General features: G+C 36.2%; 1 long non-coding RNA gene across 1 annotated transcript; it reads left to right on the top strand.

The window, feature by feature from the left end:
* Positions 1-7,616: 7,616 nt before the first annotated feature.
* LOC111516740 (uncharacterized) lies at positions 7,617-8,070 on the top strand. Its single transcript, XR_002723722.2, has 2 exons — positions 7,617-7,853; positions 7,971-8,070. It is a non-coding gene; the product is annotated as an uncharacterized lncRNA (long non-coding RNA).
* Positions 8,071-8,556: the final 486 nt, after the last annotated feature.

Here is an 8,556-nt window from a genome sequence, read left to right as displayed (position 1 = left end):
TAGCGAAACATCAACGCTGACGACAAACTACCGCTGGTTGACCTATACGGTAAGCCAGAATGTCAGGACAACTGTAAAATCCCGTGACCCGAAGAGGACGGATGTAGCTCTCTACAATCGATTCTTAAAAGGTGCTCTGCTGGAAACAGAGGTTCTAACTCCTGACAATACTGAAGGACTGGAAAGGTACACGGTATCTATGCAAATCAAAATAGACATTGCCTATAAGAAATCCTGTCCGATGAGGATGGTTCAAACAGATGGCACAACCCATACATGGTGGTGCCCTGGACTGGAACACCTTAGGAAGACAGCGAAAACGACATTCAACAAGGCAAAACGTACAAGATTCGAAGAGGACTGGGGTATATACCAAGCCAACCTCAGAGAGTTCAGAAAAGTCTGCAAACAGAAGCAAAGAGAAGCCTGGATAGCCTATTGTGAGGAAGTCTTAGACTTCCCACTAGCATACAGGCTACAGAAGGCACTCTCAAATGAGCACCATAAAAGTATCGGTATCCTGGAGAGGGAAAATTGCGACAAAGTCGCCAACATCCAAAAGAGCGCTGAGATTCTTATGGAAACTCACTTCCCAAGTTCTGTCTTTCCTGGAACGACGAACTGGATGCTAGTACCAACAACACCCCCACAATACGATTGGCAATCTGCTAAAGCAGTAATTGCTGAGGACAAGGTAATATGAGCCATATCGGGCTTTTTCCCCTTCAAGTCACCAGGACCTGACGGTATAAGACCAGCCCTAATTCAATGGGGAATAGATATTCTCATGCCACACTTGGTTGGAACATTCAGAGCCTTTTTGACTCTGAGGTATATTCCCAGTAAGTGGAGAGAGTACCAGTGGCATTTACACCCAAATCAGGTAGGATGGGCTCCACCTTGACTAAACCATTCCGACCAATCAGCGTCACATCGTTCTTTTCAAAAAACTATAGAGAGCGGTACATAAGAGATGAAGTACTAGTTCACAACCCACTTCATCCAAATCAGCATGCATATACTCCGGGAAGGTCTACTGATTTGGCCATTCACCATGTGGTTGGCAGAATCAAAAGATCATTGGACAACAAAGAATCCACCCTGGGTATATTCATAGATATCGAGGGAGCGTTTGATAAAACAACCTTTCCAACATTTACCCAGCAACTAAACTTCGGGAATGTACCCCTGGTAGCAAGAGAATGAATACTCAAGATACTCTTTAGTAGAGTAATTCGTAGAACACATCACAATGAGAGGAATCTTCAGAAGCAAACTGAACTGCTCGGAAGAGGTGAAATACCTTGGTACTACCCTCAACAGGACGCTAACATGGAACTCTCCCCACAGAGTAGAGCAAAAAGAGAGCAATTGAAGTAGATTAGTTAATTAGGAAACGTAGATATAGGGAGAATATTCGTATATTGTCAACTTTTTAGAAGGCATTGATTCGAAAGTCATTGATTTTATGTGTGAATCAACATTCACTAACACTAATTTGAAAATCGTAGTTCATGAGATGTTCATCTATTTTCATGATGTTTGAATTTTAACAGTTTGAAGTTCAAAATACTGCAACACGTGTTGCGATTTATATTATATTGCAAAATTTCACATTCCAATCTTCTACAATCAGCCCATTTTATGCTAAATGAAGGGTTAATATGATTTATTGAAATAATTTTGATGTATTATTATTGATTTCAACTAACTGATACTAACTGTTCTTAGATACAATGATTAATAGACCGTTATCGGATGAAGAGTTAATGAAAATAGTAGATAATGATGAATTTTGGAACGATATTGAAAAAAAAATGATGTTTCGAATGATGAAGGAGATCGGTTGCTGCTATAGAAGAGATACTTGAGCCAGTGTAAACATAATCTTGATGTATTGCTAGTTTTGTCTGGGAATAATCCAAATTTCAAAGATCAGTATAATATTGCTAAATCGAAATATAACGAGTTGTTAGTTAAAGCCAAAAAAGATACGTACCATAAAAAACTGCAACGTACAGATAACAAAACTAAATGCATGTGGAGCTTTTGCAATGAACTTACAGGTAAGAATAAAATTTCTCATTGTCGAATAAAAGGGAAACCACAAGAGGTTGCAGAAGAATACAATCTGTTCCTAACGAATACTGTACCTAATATAATAAGAAATATCCCAGATGTACCATTTCAGTGTAATATAAATGAAAACAACCAGTCAATTTTTTTGAAACCTTTGTCTATGGAAGACTTAATTAATTTATCACGCAAGATTAAGAATAAACAAAGTAGCGGGGATGATGGTATACCTTCAGCATTAGTCAAAGAAAATATTCCTAACATGAAAGAAATACTCACGTATATCGTAAACAACTCTTTGAAATTTGGCATATTCCCAGAACAACTGAAGGTGTCTTTAGTTACACCTATATATAAAAACGGTGATATAGAACTCATGGAAAATTATAGGCCAATAAGTCAACCTCCTAGTTTCTCAAAATTGTTTGAATTAGCATTTTCTGAACAACTGATAGATTTCTTTAATAAATGTAACATTTTCAGTAAGAATCAACATGGTTACATCCAAGGTAGATCTACAATGTCAGCCATCTTCCAATTCACTCAACATGTATTGAATTTCATTGAAAAAAAATATTTATCTTTAGGAATGTTTTTAGATCTTTCTAAAGCATATGACTGTTTGGACAGATCTCTTCTGATGTATAAATTAGAGAAGTATGGAATTAGAGGAAACGCTTTGAAATGGGCTAGTTCATACCTGAATGGTCGAAATCAGAGAGTTTCCATTAAAAGTGAGGGAATGATTTATAAATCACAGATACTCCAATCAAATATTGGAATACCGCAAGGTAGCATTCTCGGACCGATTCTATTTATAATCTTTACCAATGACTTATGCTCAATGAATACCAGAAATGATCAGTTCATAACAAGCTATGCTGATGATACAAATATATTGATTGGCGGTGAAAATTTCCCAAAAATCATAGAAAATACTGAAAATCTCTTTAAAAAAACAAAAGAATGGTTTGATAGCAACAAATTAATTCTTAACGAATCAAAAACCCACACAGTATTGTTTCGCTCAAGACAGTTGCAGTTGGAATGTCCACCGACAATCAAAATAGCTACAAAAGAGAGAGAAATAACATCAAAATCAAAGTTTCTTGGTTTATATATCAATGAATTTCTGACCTGGTCAGAACATATAGAAGATCTATGTATGAAACTCAATAGGGTGCTTTATGTTATAAGATCTCTCAACAAATATCTCCACCCAAACTCAATGAAAATAATATATCATTCCAGCTTCGAATCGGTGGCAAAGTACGGAATTTTGTTTTGGGGATGTAGTCATGATGTTCAAAAAATTTTTGTAATACAAAAAAGAACCTTACGGGTTATGTTAAACATGGCCTACATAGCATCATGTAGAGGGTGTTTTCGGAAGAATAATATAATGACAATTTTTGGCATATATATATATGAATGCTTAATATATTTTTTCAAAAATAAAGATACCTTTTTGACCTATAATATTTCACACGGGCATGAAACAAGAACGAGAAATATCATGTATCCATTACACAGACTATCTATAACAGAAAGTAGTCCTCACTACATGTGTATAAAATTTTTCAATAAACTGCCAGATCGAATAAAATCAATCAATGGCATCAGCAAATTTAAGAAAGAAATTAAAAAAATTATTATAGAAAATGAACCATATAATACTGGTGAATATTTTAATTGTAATTTTCCCACCTGATAGGCAACTCTATATGTCTTCAATATATGTTTATGAATATTTTTGCAACATATTTCATATCTACTTTATTATTTAATTTTTTTTAGATTTTATATATACAAATGTTTAATGTTTTTCACTGTGACGCCTTTTCATTCTATGTCTTCATTACTGCTTCAGCTGTATTAGTCTGCATTTTTTGAAATAAAGTATATTATTATTATTATTATTATTACTTGATTATGGAAATGCAAGTAATGTTGAATGAATGGATTTTGAGGAAATAAGCGATCACGATAAAAACAGTGAAATTGAGTGGCAATTTGATGATCAAGACTATGATTCCGATGATAGTGAGTTAACAGCTTGGAATTTCTTTGTGCGAGGCTCAAATTAGACATCGAATTTCCAACCCAAAATTGAATCGCAAATTACGAAATACAGCCTCCGATATCTTCAATATTGATCTAGAATGCCCTGTTGAGCTACCTGCTGAACTTTCCAGGTCAAAAAGAAAAAGATGTCCTGTATGTCTATCGAAGGACGACCGTAAAACCAACTATAGTTGCGACATATGCAAAAAACCTATATGTTGGCAATGTGCAAAAACAATTTGTCCAAATTGTTTGTGAATTTTTTTCATTTTGAAATAAATTTTTGCAGAATAATAATCGTCTTTATTATTTTCACATTCAAAAGTATACAATGAATATTAGAAATGAAGGTTCATATATAGAAATAAAGGGCGAAGTTTATTTTCTGTTGTGTGAACACGACGGACAATATTCTTCCACTCAACCCCAACAAACCTATGTAATGTTACAAGAAAAAAAAACATATTTCGCTGAAAACTGAAAAAGAAAAAAAAATCATTTTTATAAAATTTGAGATTCAAGAAGATGTTCTTTGTGAAATTGTCTGAATTTGTGAGCATTTTGTATTCTTATAATATTCAGAACCGGATTGCATAGAGAATAGATTTGGTAGCCAAATGACCGTCTAAAATATTTCGTTCTAACGGGAGGTACAGTCGGTAGGCCTATATTTGGAATATTCAGATTCAGACAGCATGATGTTCTCTTCTATTATTATCAATATTCAAACACCCGATTTCTTTCAATTCATGAGAAACTCTTTGTCATTTTCTAATACTGTATATTGATCTCAGATATGAGTTTTGCAGTTTCTGTATCTTTTTCTTATAGAGTGTTGTTAAATTAGGGCCGTAGATTCAGCATAATTTAAGGCTGATTAAACTAACGTTTCACATAATGATTTTCCAACTTTAATGAGTAACAAATGTCTATTATTATATATCATTTTCAGACTACAGTACGCCTGTTGTAATTGTCTATTTATATGTTTATCAAATCTCAAGTCAGGGTCCATAATAACTCCTAGGTTTGTTGCTTCCTTAACCATTTCCAGCTTATTATTATTTACCGTAATATTGATCCTCCACTTTTTAAAACTGGGGCCACACTAGCGGTTAACGTCGATGCCCATTATCACGATTATTATCGCGATAAATTTTAACGCGCTAAAGTGGGTGGCTACACTTAATACGATAAACGTGAATGCCCATGATTGGCGATAAAAACGGCGTTAATTTTACTTGGAAGATGGACGTTGACAGTGATACTGACGTAGTGTGGCCGCTTTATCGCATTCATTCTCGCGTTAATCTCTTTGATGCACCGCCACTTGAGCTATCGCCTAAGGCCAAACGGCAATGTTACTGCCATTGTGAAATTATCGCGTTAAGTCGTGGCTACACCTACGGTTAACGTCCATTATCGCGATAATCAATGGCATTTCTCATTAGTGTGGCCCAGCATTACGCTAAAGTCCACTTCCAAATAGTTCACTTCTTCTGCTTATTTTTGTAATGGGTCCCATTACAAAAATAGGCATCATCGGTCATATTTCTTCGAGAACGGCGTTGGCCAGTGTCAACGGCGAGCACTGTGGGTCTTGAACTGGATGGTCAGGACACCAACGACATGTGATTTTAACAGGACCACACATCTCATGCCACATTAAATATTCTGAGGGCCTGATCATCTCACGTAGAGTTAATGTGAACTTGCGACCTTCGGATCTACCGAAGATGCCATGCACTTGACCAACAACAAGTGTCAAGTGGGTATTTGCGGCTACACTCAGTAAAGACGGGAGTGGTTCGTTAAGAACATGTATTAAAGAAATAATTATGGGCGCCAGGTAAATTTTCTCACAATTACCCTTAGTTATGTGCATTTATTCAGAACCGGTGTACTTCATCAACAACATATGCAAATCAACTGAACTATCCAACATAAACAAGTTTAAAAGTCAACTGGATGGTTTGATGACTTCTTCTGAAAAATTCCTATAATAATTAAGCGTGAGTAACGGTAGCTATGGCAGTAACGATTTATAGTAATACAAGAAAGCAATGCGCAACTCTGATTACAAGTATCCAAATTATATATACAGTCGTGATACTCCATGATACTCCATAAACTATATTTCACAGCATCAGCACCAATTTCCATAAACTAATCAAAATTTTAGCGATACATATACAAGCACAAGCAAACCTGGTAAGCGTCAACTCAATCTATCACTGCCTACCAACGACGAGCATGAATCGTGTCGAAAAATATCAGGGCCGGAATATGCATGCAACATGTGAGGCTGGCGTCGCGAGAGCTCAAGCGTAGGCGCACAGTATCATAATCTAGGATAAAATAGTAAGCATTAAATTTTCCCCTCACATGTATGATAATAAAGTATCAAATAGTTTGCATTAAATTTCATCTTTGCAATGAAGCAGATATATAAGCACAATAGCGTTCTATAGATATTTGAGATAAATCAAATCTAAACTTGCGTGTCTCCCACGGCGTTGAGTACCAGCTTCAAAGTCCTCAGAACTCGGGACACTCTGTAGTATGATCCGGGTCACAGTGGAAAATCACACCGGTGGTGATGCCTGTTGTGATGGATCACCCTGTTGATGTGTGAATTCTGCCTCTAGGTTAGGTGCTTCCAATGCTTGGAATCCAGCGTAGCAGGTACGAAAATGAAAATTACCCAAAAAAAACCCTAAAAAAAGAAGTATGCCTTAAAACCTTATATGGTTATTTAAATTCCCAACAGAACAAGATTCTAACGCATTTACACACATAAAACAAACAAGAAAAACAACGAAAATTACAATTAATTTCTAAAGACGAAAGACTGCAATTTCACCACAGCTAAATCACAGGGAACAAGCTGAGGTGGAGGGTCAGGTAAATCTGCCCTACAGTAGTTTCTTTATTGAAACAGAAATGTTACACAGATCTTAATAAATACATATCTATATACAAAGGTTAACTTACCCTTGCTAAGGGGTTTTATCACTTCCGTGAACTGTCGAGAAATGCCGCGTATCACACAAGATGGTAACAGCTTCACAGGATCGTATACACGTTGTACTCTGTCGTCGTACAAAAAAATACCACTAAAAATCCTCTTACGAGATCAGTTCTGGATTGTATTCAAAATAACCAACCCATCAAATACACTATACAGCCTACAGAACTCTTTAATGGTGAAGTTCGAGATTATCCCAACTAAGGGTGATTGGAAAATCATTAAATACCTCAAATTCAACCAGTGGTTACTTCACAAGGACACACTTCACTCCAAACGGGAGTGAACACCTTTCGACCTAATCAAAAATGACAAATCCCTACCTATCACTGCTACACATAGATGGCTCACGCATGTTCTTAATAATGATTCCAAAACCAACCTAAACATCCGAACATTACAAATATTCGTGTCCTAAACTTCTAAATACGGGTTACTGAGATTATTCTATGTACAAATATGTAATCTACTATATAATATAATAAGTTTTCTTCGAGTTACGGCTACTCAAGGAACTAGACTCTCGTGACCTATGAAATACTATCAACTAGATTTCGAAGAAACTAGCTAGATGTCCGACTCGAATCAGCTGATCGGAACAATGTTTACGTTGAGTGATTTTCGATTAAGGAAAACAAATAAAAAGAAACCCTTATGACTCTTATCCTGCAACTACTGAAGTAAAGTGAGTACTGCCTCATCATTTATGTATGTGGTCGTTAACAGTGAATTGTTCGATTCACCATAAAATCATAACAAATATTTCCTCTACTTAAGCTAATTAACACATTCTTTTTTTCAGCTCCAGTCAAACAAGCAGAGGCGGATTCGTTGGAATGTGATATCATTTTATTTTAAAATTGTATGTACAAGTGTGCCGAATAAATGAGATTGATTTTACATACAGGGCGTGTAATTACTAATGTACTATCAGAATGAAATTTGAACGTTACAAACTGGTCACCAAGATCGTGGGATATGACCCCGCTGGACTTTTTCTTGTGGGGTTTCCTCAAGTCGCAGGTGTATGCGAATAAGCTACAAACCACAACGGTCCTCATAGCCAACATACCCATGCCATCGATAATATTCAGCCTGATTTATACGCCAAAGTCATGGAATGTTTCGGATGCACTCTACTAAGAGAAGCCGTGGCGGACATTTGAACGATGTTATTTTCCACGCATAATGGCATCACTAGCTCTTTCAAATGAATCAAAAAATGTAAATGATCTGTATCGGTAGAGTAGGAAGGGTAAATGTACACTCACAGCACTTAGGCCTCATGTTACCCATTGTACATCCTCCCGAGGAGTTGTCCTAGGTCATCGTTCATCCTGTCCTTTCCAGGAAGGTGGACATGTCACTAGAAGACATCTCCTTCAAAT

Source organism: Leptinotarsa decemlineata, unplaced genomic scaffold (assembly GCF_025532065.1).
Source record: "Leptinotarsa decemlineata unplaced genomic scaffold, Ldec_3_MD MMD2_P_RNA_scaffold_12, whole genome shotgun sequence".
NCBI classification, from domain to species: Eukaryota; Metazoa; Arthropoda; class Insecta; order Coleoptera; family Chrysomelidae; genus Leptinotarsa; species Leptinotarsa decemlineata.
The sequence above is the reverse complement of the archived record's forward strand: the minus strand, read 5'-3'. Positions and strand labels throughout refer to the sequence as shown.